This window comes from Lepisosteus oculatus, unplaced genomic scaffold (assembly GCF_040954835.1).
Source record: "Lepisosteus oculatus isolate fLepOcu1 unplaced genomic scaffold, fLepOcu1.hap2 HAP2_SCAFFOLD_67, whole genome shotgun sequence".
NCBI classification, from domain to species: domain Eukaryota; kingdom Metazoa; phylum Chordata; class Actinopteri; order Semionotiformes; family Lepisosteidae; genus Lepisosteus; species Lepisosteus oculatus.
In genome coordinates this window covers 739,214-752,908 of record NW_027168224.1, presented here as the reverse complement: position 1 = coordinate 752,908, position 13,695 = coordinate 739,214, and the positions used below count along the sequence as shown (strand labels likewise).

Below are 13,695 nucleotides of genomic sequence, written 5' to 3'. Positions count from 1 at the left end.
GTTCACAGAGTCCATTTCAAGGAAGGGGGTAGAGGGAGGGGTGGAGAGGTTCCAGCTGTCCCCATCGCCATGCTCTCCTTCCTCCTCGCTCGGGGAGAAAACAGAGTCATTTTTTCTTTTCCTCAAGTCCAGCTCCTGGGAGCACTGAGGGGAAAGGGGTGCAGCCGATGCACCAGTCTCCTCTTCCCCCTCACCCACCAGCTGCTGCAGATCCTCCGTGATGGACTGGATGGAGGAGAGGAGGGCATCTGTAGCACTTGCAGAGTCTGAGAAAAGCAGCTCCGCTGAATCCTGGGTATCCTCGCTGGACCCGCTCCACCGGGGGGCCCCACACTGGCCCTCGTTCTGAGGAGCAGGAGTGGGGGAGGGGTCCTCGCTGTTCTCGGGGGTTTTCAAACCCTCGTGCTTGTCTGGTGCAGTCTGCGGTTGTGGGGGCGTAGTGGATTTCTCTTCCACCAGCCCCGGAGCCACAGCAGGACTGATCCTGGCTGGAGGCTGAGAGTCTTTGTCCAACAAGGGTTCTTTGTTTGACTTATTGTTTGCGTTGGATTTTCGGGCCGGTTTGGCTGAAACAAGCACTGCCTCATCCTTTCTCATTTTGAGTTTATTGGCGTAGGCGTGAGGGCAGTTCTTAAAAACGTGTCCTTCCGAGCCACATAAATTGCACTTTGGCAGCATTGAACAGTCAGAGGCTAAATGTCCCTGTTTGCCACAGGTCTTGCAGCATTTCACAGTGCAGGACGATGCCAGGTGTCCCACAGCACCACAGCGCCGACACACCTTTGGTTGTCCCACATAAAACACATAGCCATTGCAGGCGCCCAGCCGGATTGTAGAGGGCAGGTGCCTTAAGCCTCCATTTACGCTGTCCGGTAGCAAGCGAACCTCGAATTTCCTTGCTCCTGTTTTTATACCATCAACATCTCTAACCTCAGTTCCATGGTGGACGGTGCAGTACTGGTTAAGCCAGGTGTGAATGTCCTCCGTCTTTGCCAGTTCCGAGAACATAACAACATGCACCGTTTTCCTCTCTCTCTGTGTCAGAGGCTGCAAGTTGATCTTCTCAAGTGCAGGAACTTTGCCTCTTTTTGCCTCAAACACATCCACGCATTGTTCAAACAGAGGATAGGTAGCAAATACAACCTCAAATGCTTTCTGACCTGGGAGAGCGAAGATGAAATCCAAGTGCCGAGGTTCAAAGCCAAGTTCCTTCTGTAACACTTTTCTGCTGAACTGCATACGATCCATGAAGAGGTCATCCAAGAGCTCAAAACGTACAGCATTCTTACGGGATCCAAAGGTTGCCATTTCAAAAACTGCAAATCGAACACTGCTTCCAACAAAAGAAAAACAATCCAACTACTCCACCTACAGGCTGATCAAGGTATCTCCCCTGCCAGGTAAGTATGAGTTAAACAGGCCCCTGCAAGCGGCCCGCACCCACAGCACAAATCGCGCAGCCTAGGCCACCTCCTCGCCCCGCACGCCACCGCCTCCTGCTGGGCCCACTCTTTCACACACTCACACGCCACACTAACACTCAAAAGTGTGGGCAAAACGAGAAAACGAGCGCGCCGTTTCCTACACATCTGCAGTCGCCGTTGCGCATTCGCAGCATGTCCCGGGATGCAATTCGGCCTCATTTGCATAACTCCAGACCGGCAGATCGCCACGCAAGCTCGCGACGTGCGCCTGCCACACACCGAACAAACCTTTTCAGCAATTTCCAAAAAACGGGCCTGCTCGCCTGCCCACAAGGCTCCGTCTCTTACCTGCTCTCCAGAGCCTGCTGCCTTCTGTGCTTTTCTCTCGGCACCGCTGCAGTGCACACAACTCCTGCAGCGGGAGGGGGGGAGAAAGTTCCCGCGCTCCGCCGCAGGGAAGGCTCGCTCCGTGCGCACACGTCCTTTCGATGCCAGTCCAACAAGTGCTCCGCATTAGCTGCGTCGGGGCTCCGGCGTGTCGCACCTCACCTCACCTCGCACTGCCCCCTCCTTGAATGTCTGCCGCTGGGCATGCCCCGCTCTCCTCCGCCTTATCTTATCGCGTGTGAGCACCGACAATGGCCACAATGCCGGGGAATGGCACCTGTAAAGTGTTAATTGGGGCACAGGAACAGCCCGTCTCGTCTCGGGGGGGCCGGCTTCAGAGACAATACAGCAAACACAGCGGGGCGGGGGAAGAAGACGACACCACACATGCGGGTACATTCAGCTCCGGCGGGAACGAGACATTTGTCGGTCTTTTCAAGTGCCGAGAGCCGAGCAATCCTTCACTTGTATCGTTTCTCCCCGGTGACTAGATCTGGCCCTGCGACTCTCGACTGGGCTCACCCCCGGGGCAGCCCAGCAGGTGTGAGCCTGGCCGGCACCCGGATGGGAGATTCCACCCCGGAAAAGCTCCGGTTGCTGCTGCTCCTGCAAGAGGTGTGACTGGGACCAGTAGGGAGCGCTCACCCTGCGGGCTGTGTGGCTCTCTTACGCCCCAGCCTCCTGATGGCGACACTCTGCTGCACAAACAGGCGCCGTCCTTCGGGGGAGGCGTCAAACCGAGGTCCCGACCCTCCTTGGCCATTAGGAAACCCCAGGGCGTCTCTCAAAAAGAGACGCCGGGGGTGTCCCTCTGGTGTTAGTGCTCCCCTTTACCCATCAGTCGGGGTCTCCTCCTAATCCCCGTCTCACCTGTAACAATCAATGACGAGGCCCCCCTGTCCGTGAGATTTAGTACTCGCGCAAGAGACCGGGGGCAGAGCGCGAACGCGGTCCCCCGCCCCCCACAAAGTGCGCGCTCCGGGTTCCCTCTCGGGGCCCTGCAACACAGCGGAAGGGCAGCGAGAAGGAGCCTCTTGCTCTGACGCCGCAAGGCCACAAGAGGGCGGAGGCGCCGCGCGCCCGGCCGACGTGTTGGACCGGTGCGCTTTACGTGCTGAAATAAACACGCGAAAGCCCCGAAATGTTTCCAGAGTGCTGTGCACTGGAGGTTTTTGTCTGGTGAAGACTTGCCTGGTGCTCCTCCGTGCAGATTGTTTGTCCTCCTCCAGTGCGGGACGAGTCAACACAAGGGAGCGCATTCGCCAACATCCAGGCACGCAATGCGATTTGGAAAGCAGCTCCTTTCCAAAGAGTTGCACACGAACGATCCTTCAGTCCCGCTCGGGGGGCACGGAACCCCCGCCACACACAGCTTCAAGTAGCGAGTCAGGCGCCGGGGCTTTCGCTTACGGCCACACCACCCTGAACACGCCCGATCTCGTCTGATCTCGGAAGCTAAGCAGCGTCGGGCCTGGTTAGTACTTGGATGAGAGACTGCCTGGGAATACCAGGTGCTGTAAGCTTTTGCTCTCCCGGCCAGCAGGGGTCGCCGTTGGTGCCGTAGGCTTTGGGAGGAAAACCTGCAGGATGGAAAGGTGATCTATAGCCTCATCTCTAGAGATGTTTTGTTGCTGTGGCATGTGTGTGACCCATATTCAAAAAAAAAAACCCGTCTGTAAAACGAATATCGAAGCTGCCTCTAAATCTGCAAATGAAGATGAGTCGATAAACCACTCGTTTTTCGTATAACTAGACATATATTCATTTGTTACCAATTTCATTCATTGAGCACGGATACAGTAGAGGTACAGCCATTCACTGTTTGACATGTCTGCACTGGTACAGAACCGAGCAATCAGAAAACGGGTGAAACTGTCTTTAGACTCAGCATACAGTACCGAGGCCCCCCATGACCAAATAAAGGCTAACCTCGATAATCAGCCTAAAGAACGCAGACTACAGCAAAACGACTGACTTTGAAAAGGGAATGAACGTCCGGAAGGAGTAGTGGAACTAGCTTGAGATGCTTCTCCGGACCCCTAACTAAAAGCCAGCGAGAACCAGCAGCGGCGTCCACTCCTGTCGAACCGGGATCCTTCCGCAGCCACGCAGCTCGTGGTGTCCTAACCCTCCCGTATCTGATTTTGGACCAAGCACATCGGGGGAGAGCGCGAACGCAGTCCCCCACTACCAGAAATTATGCAGTCGAGATTCCCACATTTGGGGAATTCGCAGGGGTCAGCACAGCCGGAGTGCAATGGCCGAGCCTCGCCCTGGGTGAACCTCCTTCTTGATCAAGGTATCTCCCCTGCCAGGTAAGTATGAGTTAAACAGGCCCCTGCAAGCGGCCCGCACCCACAGCACAAATCGCGCAGCCTAGGCCACCTCCTCGCCCCGCACGCCACCGCCTCCTGCTGGGCCCACTCTTTCACACACTCACACGCCACACTAACACTCAAAAGTGTGGGCAAAACGAGAAAACGAGCGCGCCGTTTCCTACACATCTGCAGTCGCCGTTGCGCATTCGCAGCATGTCCCGGGATGCAATTCGGCCTCATTTGCATAACTCCAGACCGGCAGATCGCCACGCAAGCTCGCGACGTGCGCCTGCCACACACCGAACAAACCTTTTCAGCAATTTCCAAAAAACGGGCCTGCTCGCCTGCCCACAAGGCTCCGTCTCTTACCTGCTCTCCAGAGCCTGCTGCCTTCTGTGCTTTTCTCTCGGCACCGCTGCAGTGCACACAACTCCTGCAGCGGGAGGGGGGGAGAAAGTTCCCGCGCTCCGCCGCAGGGAAGGCTCGCTCCGTGCGCACACGTCCTTTCGATGCCAGTCCAACAAGTGCTCCGCATTAGCTGCGTCGGGGCTCCGGCGTGTCGCACCTCACCTCACCTCGCACTGCCCCCTCCTTGAATGTCTGCCGCTGGGCATGCCCCGCTCTCCTCCGCCTTATCTTATCGCGTGTGAGCACCGACAATGGCCACAATGCCGGGGAATGGCACCTGTAAAGTGTTAATTGGGGCACAGGAACAGCCCGTCTCGTCTCGGGGGGGCCGGCTTCAGAGACAATACAGCAAACACAGCGGGGCGGGGGAAGAAGACGACACCACACATGCGGGTACATTCAGCTCCGGCGGGAACGAGACATTTGTCGGTCTTTTCAAGTGCCGAGAGCCGAGCAATCCTTCACTTGTATCGTTTCTCCCCGGTGACTAGATCTGGCCCTGCGACTCTCGACTGGGCTCACCCCCGGGGCAGCCCAGCAGGTGTGAGCCTGGCCGGCACCCGGATGGGAGATTCCACCCCGGAAAAGCTCCGGTTGCTGCTGCTCCTGCAAGAGGTGTGACTGGGACCAGTAGGGAGCGCTCACCCTGCGGGCTGTGTGGCTCTCTTACGCCCCAGCCTCCTGATGGCGACACTCTGCTGCACAAACAGGCGCCGTCCTTCGGGGGAGGCGTCAAACCGAGGTCCCGACCCTCCTTGGCCATTAGGAAACCCCAGGGCGTCTCTCAAAAAGAGACGCCGGGGGTGTCCCTCTGGTGTTAGTGCTCCCCTTTACCCATCAGTCGGGGTCTCCTCCTAATCCCCGTCTCACCTGTAACAATCAATGACGAGGCCCCCCTGTCCGTGAGATTTAGTACTCGCGCAAGAGACCGGGGGCAGAGCGCGAACGCGGTCCCCCGCCCCCCACAAAGTGCGCGCTCCGGGTTCCCTCTCGGGGCCCTGCAACACAGCGGAAGGGCAGCGAGAAGGAGCCTCTTGCTCTGACGCCGCAAGGCCACAAGAGGGCGGAGGCGCCGCGCGCCCGGCCGACGTGTTGGACCGGTGCGCTTTACGTGCTGAAATAAACACGCGAAAGCCCCGAAATGTTTCCAGAGTGCTGTGCACTGGAGGTTTTTGTCTGGTGAAGACTTGCCTGGTGCTCCTCCGTGCAGATTGTTTGTCCTCCTCCAGTGCGGGACGAGTCAACACAAGGGAGCGCATTCGCCAACATCCAGGCACGCAATGCGATTTGGAAAGCAGCTCCTTTCCAAAGAGTTGCACACGAACGATCCTTCAGTCCCGCTCGGGGGGCACGGAACCCCCGCCACACACAGCTTCAAGTAGCGAGTCAGGCGCCGGGGCTTTCGCTTACGGCCACACCACCCTGAACACGCCCGATCTCGTCTGATCTCGGAAGCTAAGCAGCGTCGGGCCTGGTTAGTACTTGGATGGGAGACTGCCTGGGAATACCAGGTGCTGTAAGCTTTTGCTCTCCCGGCCAGCAGGGGTCGCCGTTGGTGCCGTAGGCTTTGGGAGGAAAACCTGCAGGATGGAAAGGTGATCTATAGCCTCATCTCTAGAGATGTTTTGTTGCTGTGGCATGTGTGTGACCCATATTCAAAAAAAAAAACCCGTCTGTAAAACGAATATCGAAGCTGCCTCTAAATCTGCAAATGAAGATGAGTCGATAAACCACTCGTTTTTCGTATAACTAGACATATATTCATTTGTTACCGATTTCATTCATTGAGCACGGATACAGTAGAGGTACAGCCATTCACTGTTTGACATGTCTGCACTGGTACAGAACCGAGCAATCAGAAAACGGGTGAAACTGTCTTTAGACTCAGCATACAGTACCGAGGCCCCCCATGACCAAATAAAGGCTAACCTCGATAATCAGCCTAAAGAACGCAGACTACAGCAAAACGACTGACTTTGAAAAGGGAATGAACGTCCGGAAGGAGTAGTGGAACTAGCTTGAGATGCTTCTCCGGACCCCTAACTAAAAGCCAGCGAGAACCAGCAGCGGCGTCCACTCCTGTCGAACCGGGATCCTTCCGCAGCCACGCAGCTCGTGGTGTCCTAACCCTCCCGTATCTGATTTTGGACCAAGCACATCGGGGGAGAGCGCGAACGCAGTCCCCCACTACCAGAAATTATGCAGTCGAGATTCCCACATTTGGGGAATTCGCAGGGGTCAGCACAGCCGGAGTGCAATGGCCGAGCCTCGCCCTGGGTGAACCTCCTTCTTGATCAAGGTATCTCCCCTGCCAGGTAAGTATGAGTTAAACAGGCCCCTGCAAGCGGCCCGCACCCACAGCACAAATCGCGCAGCCTAGGCCACCTCCTCGCCCCGCACGCCACCGCCTCCTGCTGGGCCCACTCTTTCACACACTCACACGCCACACTAACACTCAAAAGTGTGGGCAAAACGAGAAAACGAGCGCGCCGTTTCCTACACATCTGCAGTCGCCGTTGCGCATTCGCAGCATGTCCCGGGATGCAATTCGGCCTCATTTGCATAACTCCAGACCGGCAGATCGCCACGCAAGCTCGCGACGTGCGCCTGCCACACACCGAACAAACCTTTTCAGCAATTTCCAAAAAACGGGCCTGCTCGCCTGCCCACAAGGCTCCGTCTCTTACCTGCTCTCCAGAGCCTGCTGCCTTCTGTGCTTTTCTCTCGGCACCGCTGCAGTGCACACAACTCCTGCAGCGGGAGGGGGGGAGAAAGTTCCCGCGCTCCGCCGCAGGGAAGGCTCGCTCCGTGCGCACACGTCCTTTCGATGCCAGTCCAACAAGTGCTCCGCATTAGCTGCGTCGGGGCTCCGGCGTGTCGCACCTCACCTCACCTCGCACTGCCCCCTCCTTGAATGTCTGCCGCTGGGCATGCCCCGCTCTCCTCCGCCTTATCTTATCGCGTGTGAGCACCGACAATGGCCACAATGCCGGGGAATGGCACCTGTAAAGTGTTAATTGGGGCACAGGAACAGCCCGTCTCGTCTCGGGGGGGCCGGCTTCAGAGACAATACAGCAAACACAGCGGGGCGGGGGAAGAAGACGACACCACACATGCGGGTACATTCAGCTCCGGCGGGAACGAGACATTTGTCGGTCTTTTCAAGTGCCGAGAGCCGAGCAATCCTTCACTTGTATCGTTTCTCCCCGGTGACTAGATCTGGCCCTGCGACTCTCGACTGGGCTCACCCCCGGGGCAGCCCAGCAGGTGTGAGCCTGGCCGGCACCCGGATGGGAGATTCCACCCCGGAAAAGCTCCGGTTGCTGCTGCTCCTGCAAGAGGTGTGACTGGGACCAGTAGGGAGCGCTCACCCTGCGGGCTGTGTGGCTCTCTTACGCCCCAGCCTCCTGATGGCGACACTCTGCTGCACAAACAGGCGCCGTCCTTCGGGGGAGGCGTCAAACCGAGGTCCCGACCCTCCTTGGCCATTAGGAAACCCCAGGGCGTCTCTCAAAAAGAGACGCCGGGGGTGTCCCTCTGGTGTTAGTGCTCCCCTTTACCCATCAGTCGGGGTCTCCTCCTAATCCCCGTCTCACCTGTAACAATCAATGACGAGGCCCCCCTGTCCGTGAGATTTAGTACTCGCGCAAGAGACCGGGGGCAGAGCGCGAACGCGGTCCCCCGCCCCCCACAAAGTGCGCGCTCCGGGTTCCCTCTCGGGGCCCTGCAACACAGCGGAAGGGCAGCGAGAAGGAGCCTCTTGCTCTGACGCCGCAAGGCCACAAGAGGGCGGAGGCGCCGCGCGCCCGGCCGACGTGTTGGACCGGTGCGCTTTACGTGCTGAAATAAACACGCGAAAGCCCCGAAATGTTTCCAGAGTGCTGTGCACTGGAGGTTTTTGTCTGGTGAAGACTTGCCTGGTGCTCCTCCGTGCAGATTGTTTGTCCTCCTCCAGTGCGGGACGAGTCAACACAAGGGAGCGCATTCGCCAACATCCAGGCACGCAATGCGATTTGGAAAGCAGCTCCTTTCCAAAGAGTTGCACACGAACGATCCTTCAGTCCCGCTCGGGGGGCACGGAAGCCCCGCCACACACAGCTTCAAGTAGCGAGTCAGGCGCCGGGGCTTTCGCTTACGGCCACACCACCCTGAACACGCCCGATCTCGTCTGATCTCGGAAGCTAAGCAGCGTCGGGCCTGGTTAGTACTTGGATGGGAGACTGCCTGGGAATACCAGGTGCTGTAAGCTTTTGCTCTCCCGGCCAGCAGGGGTCGCCGTTGGTGCCGTAGGCTTTGGGAGGAAAACCTGCAGGATGGAAAGGTGATCTATAGCCTCATCTCTAGAGATGTTTTGTTTGCTGTGGCATGTGTGTGACCCATATTCAAAAAAAAAAACCCGTCTGTAAAACGAATATCGAAGCTGCCTCTAAATCTGCAAATGAAGATGAGTCGATAAACCACTCGTTTTTCGTATAACTAGACATATATTCATTTGTTACCGATTTCATTCATTGAGCACGGATACAGTAGAGGTACAGCCATTCACTGTTTGACATGTCTGCACTGGTACAGAACCGAGCAATCAGAAAACGGGTGAAACTGTCTTTAGACTCAGCATACAGTACCGAGGCCCCCCATGACCAAATAAAGGCTAACCTCGATAATCAGCCTAAAGAACGCAGACTACAGCAAAACGACTGACTTTGAAAAGGGAATGAATGTCCGGAAGGAGTAGTGGAACTAGCTTGAGATGCTTCTCCGGACCCCTAACTAAAAGCCAGCGAGAACCAGCAGCGGCGTCCACTCCTGTCGAACCGGGATCCTTCCGCAGCCACGCAGCTCGTGGTGTCCTAACCCTCCCGTATCTGATTTTGGACCAAGCACATCAGGGGAGAGCGCGAACGCAGTCCCCCACTACCAGAAATTATGCAGTCGAGATTCCCACATTTGGGGAATTCGCAGGGGTCAGCACAGCCGGAGTGCAATGGCCGAGCCTCGCCCTGGGTGAACCGATTTCGATTTTTAAGAACTTTATTTTCTTTTCACAAAAAAATACAGGAAATCACAAATCAGAAAGCTTTACATTAATATACATACTTAAAACAGTATATATGATCACATCTCATTACATTTTGACACGGTAACAGTTACATAGCAACAATTTTCTTTTTTTCTGGTGCAAATCACATTCTTTATTTAAACATGATAATGTTTTTCACAGTTTCTTGAGATACTGTCCAATGCTCTCTATTTCCCACAGATTTTCTGCTTCCTCCCTCCCTTCTCTCCACAGATCTCTGAGGTAATAGTTCTCTCGGGTGATGAACAGGGCCAGGCTACCTGCTGCCTTGACTGGGACCTCGATGCCTTTGAACAGCCCCATGTTCCTCACTCTCCACAGGGCGTCTTTCCCACTGTTCACCACGGCCCAGATCCTGTCAAACACGTCAGGGGGAAGTTTGACAGGAGAGATGCCGTATATGATGAAAGCAGCGGTCAGGGTAAATTGGGGCGAGAGAGCCTGCAACCAATCTTCAAACTGTGTCCAGAAGGCCTTAGCAAAAAAGCAGGACCACAGGAGATGGGTCACAGTCTCCTCCTCGCCGCAGCCCACCCTAACGCAGCGAGGGCTGGGGGTGAGGCCCCTACGGTACAAGAAAGTTCGTACCGGTAAGCACTGGTGGACGACACTCCAGGCTAAATCTCTGTGAATGTTGCACAGAAATTTAGAGGATGTGTGTTTCCACACCTTCCTTGTTTGGGCTGATGTTAAAATGCCCACAGGGGTCTGCCTATTGTTCTGGGGTGCTACGAAATCTTCCAGTTTTTGGACGCTGACATCTCGGAGGGGAATATGGCCAATTGGGTGAGATCTTAGAAAACTTTTAACTGTCCCATAAATTGCAGGGCATGTGTCAGAGAGTGGGACGTCCAGCTTGGGTCTGACACCCCACACTCTGAACACCTCCCTACCTACCCAGAGCCTGGAAAAATAAGTCCAGGTACGCGCTGCAGGTGCTGTTGCAAAGCCTCTCAGCACAGAGGCCAGGAAAATGCACAGCAGCTTCGTAGCAATATCTGGGACAGACTTCCCCCCTGAGGGTAGCGGCCTGTACATTATTTCCCTTCTGAGTCTTTCCTGCTTCCCACCCCATAGAAATTGAAACATCAATCTCCTCAGCACCGCCGCAACACGGTGTGGGATTGGGAAGGTAGAAGCCAGAAAATTCAAGACAGGCAAGAGCTCGGCTTTGATGACCAGCACCTTCCCTGTCATGGTGAGGTCTCGGTCCTTCCATTGCATCAGTTTTTTGTTTAAGATTGGCAATTTGTTCTGCCAATTTACTGTTCCCATCTCTTCTCCAAAATACACCCCCAGGACCTTAATTCTCTTCTCTTGCAGCCTGAGATCATGTCCTTCTTTTGGCTCCCTCCAGTTCTGATAAAAAATCTCACTCTTAGATGTGTTAATTTTTGCGGAGGAAGCCAAAGAGAACCGATCACAGCACTGCAGAGCTCTGCTAATTGAGGCATTGTCAGAGAGGAGCAGGGTGACGTCATCCATGTATAGAGATGTCTTTACCTCTCCTCCCCCACTTCCAGGCACTGGTATCCCATTAATGGCCTGATCCTGGCGCAAGGCACAGGCTAAGGGCTCCATAGCCAAAACGAATAACAAGGGGGATAATGGGCAGCCCTGCCTCACCCCTGAACAGACTTCAAAGGTGCGTGATCTATTGCCATTAACCATGACTCTGCTGTTGCTACCTGTGTACAGCAGGTTAATCCACTTTCTCATGATGGGGCCAAACTTCATGTGCTCAAGTACCGATGTTAAGTACTGCCGGTTTAGGCGGTCAAAGGCCTTTTCTAGGTCTACACCTAAAATGCACAGAGGGAGGGAGCGATCCTCAGAGTACAGACAGACATCCCTCAACAAGGCCAGGTTGTCGCTCATCAGGCGTCCTGCTATCCCACAAGTCTGTTCTTTCCCTACCAGTGAGGCCACTACATTTTGTAGGCGCAGGAAAAGGGCTTTGGACAGGATCTTAGTGTCCACGCCTAACAGGCTGAGGGGTCTCCAGTTCTTTATGTCATTTTTTGCTCCTTTCTTAAACAAGAGAGAGATAGTGCCTTCTCTTAAGGAGTCAGGCAGCAATTCTGTCTTGTAGCTTTCCTCGAATAGGAGCAGTAGCGGATCCTGAAGCAGATCCCAAAAGGTGCAATAAAATTCTTTAGGGAGCCCGTCAGCACCCGGAGTTTTCCCCTTCTGTAAGCTCTCCATAGCCTGTCTCAGCTCTTCTACTGTCAAATCCCTCTCAAGTACTTCCCTATCTTCTTCACTCAAAATGTTTTCTAGCTTTGAGGTAAAAAAATGAATATCTTCATCCTTTACCTCTGTAGAGCTGTACAGTCTTGAGTAGAAGGCCTCGGTGCAGGAGAGGATAGCACTCGGCTCTGTTCTCTCTCGTCCCTCCTCATCAACTACACTTTCCATGACAGTCTTGGAGCCTACCACTTTCCTGAAAAAGAAGCGAGTACACTTCTCATTTTCTTCCAAGAACTGCACTCTGCTTCTTAACAGCACTCCTCGACTACTTTCTTCGGCTATGCTCCGGATGTCCTTTTTTAAAAGGGCGATATCCTCGAGCACATCGAAGCCACTGTGCAGCATCGTGTAGAGACGCTGCAGCTGCCTCTGTTTCCTGGCTAGCACTCCTCTCCGTCTGGCAGCAGCCTTCCTTCCCTCAGCCATGAAAAAGGCCTTTGTCCTCACCTTCACCTCCTCCCACCACTCTCCTACTGACCCGTACAGACACTGCAAGGACAGCCACTGTGATAGTTTCTCCTTGTAGCGGGATACTACCCCCTCGTTCTCTAGCAGCTTTGTGTTGAGTTTCCAGAGGCCTGGGCCAAAGACAGTCCCGCCCTGGAGTTCCACTCTACACCCTAAAGCCTGATGATCTGAGAAGAAGACAGGCTGAAGAGTGACCCCAACAACTTTCACTCTCTCTGAGACAAAGCAATAGTCAATTCTGGAGCTGCTATTCCTCCCTGACCATGTATATCCTGCTGTTGTGGGATATATACATCTATATGTGTCTGAGAGTTTAAAGTCTTGAACTAAGTTTTGCAGGGCCAGTGAGCTGGAATCCAATTTTATCGGCGAGCTAGACTGCCTGTCTGTGTGCTCTAAGATACAATTAAAATCCCCTCCCACTATCACGTCTGTGCTGCATAACAATAGGGGGGAGAGTGCCTTGAGTAGCTCCACCCTTCCTCCTACGTCAGTAGGGCAATACACATTGATTAGCCGCAGGTTAACGGTCCCCCATTCCACATCCACACACAGCAACCTGCCATCTATGACCCTCTGAATACTTTTCAATTTGAATGCCCATCCTTTGAAAAGAATGGCCACGCCAGAGGCTCTGTTGTTATTGTCCCCTGACCAAACAGAAGGCCCTTTATCCCACCTATCTTCAAAACTTTTATACCTCTCTTGATAGGCTAAAGCACACTCCTGCAACATCAACACATCTCCCTCTCTCTGCTGGAGGTAATCAAAGACAGACTGGCATTTAACTCTGTCATTGATACCTCTTGTGTTAAGAGAAATTATGTTAAGAGCCATATTACATAAGAAAGTGGAACCAGTCTTTACAAAACACATTTCTCTTCGGTCTCACCTGTTACCTTTTTCTTTTTCTTTTTCTTCTTACCAATTTCCTGCCAGCCATCCTCTGAATGAGCCTTCATCAGGGTGGCAGCAGTAAAAGCGTTCACAGAGTCCATTTCAAGGAAGGGGGTAGAGGGAGGGGTGGAGAGGTTCCAGCTGTCCCCATCGCCATGCTCTCCTTCCTCCTCGCTCGGGGAGAAAACAGAGTCATTTTTTCTTTTCCTCAAGTCCAGCTCCTGGGAGCACTGAGGGGAAAGGGGTGCAGCCGATGCACCAGTCTCCTCTTCCCCCTCACCCACCAGCTGCTGCAGATCCTCCGTGATGGACTGGATGGAGGAGAGGAGGGCATCTGTAGCACTTGCAGAGTCTGAGAAAAGCAGCTCCGCTGAATCCTGGGTATCCTCGCTGGACCCGCTCCACCGGGGGGCCCCACACTGGCCCTCGTTCTGAGGAGCAGGAGTGGGGGAGGGGTCCTCGC

General features: G+C 54.6%; 6 non-coding genes across 6 annotated transcripts; 3 read left to right on the top strand and 3 right to left on the bottom strand.

Annotated features, from left to right (window-relative positions):
- The first annotated feature begins 3,215 nt into the window (after positions 1-3,215).
- Positions 3,216-3,334, top strand: LOC138233428 (5S ribosomal RNA). Its single transcript, XR_011187539.1, has one exon. It is a non-coding gene; the product is annotated as a 5S ribosomal RNA (ribosomal RNA).
- Positions 3,335-3,970: 636 nt separating this feature from the next.
- Positions 3,971-4,134, bottom strand: LOC138233433 (U1 spliceosomal RNA). The gene has a single exon (XR_011187544.1). It is a non-coding gene; the product is annotated as a U1 spliceosomal RNA (small nuclear RNA).
- Positions 4,135-5,941: 1,807 nt separating this feature from the next.
- On the top strand, positions 5,942-6,060 carry LOC138233412 (5S ribosomal RNA). Its single transcript, XR_011187524.1, has one exon. It is a non-coding gene; the product is annotated as a 5S ribosomal RNA (ribosomal RNA).
- A 636-nt stretch (positions 6,061-6,696) lies between these two features.
- On the bottom strand, positions 6,697-6,860 carry LOC138233432 (U1 spliceosomal RNA). Its single transcript, XR_011187543.1, has one exon. It is a non-coding gene; the product is annotated as a U1 spliceosomal RNA (small nuclear RNA).
- A 1,807-nt stretch (positions 6,861-8,667) lies between these two features.
- On the top strand, positions 8,668-8,786 carry LOC138233405 (5S ribosomal RNA). The gene has a single exon (XR_011187517.1). It is a non-coding gene; the product is annotated as a 5S ribosomal RNA (ribosomal RNA).
- Positions 8,787-9,423: 637 nt separating this feature from the next.
- Positions 9,424-9,593, bottom strand: LOC138233333 (U1 spliceosomal RNA). The gene has a single exon (XR_011187451.1). It is a non-coding gene; the product is annotated as a U1 spliceosomal RNA (small nuclear RNA).
- Positions 9,594-13,695: the final 4,102 nt, after the last annotated feature.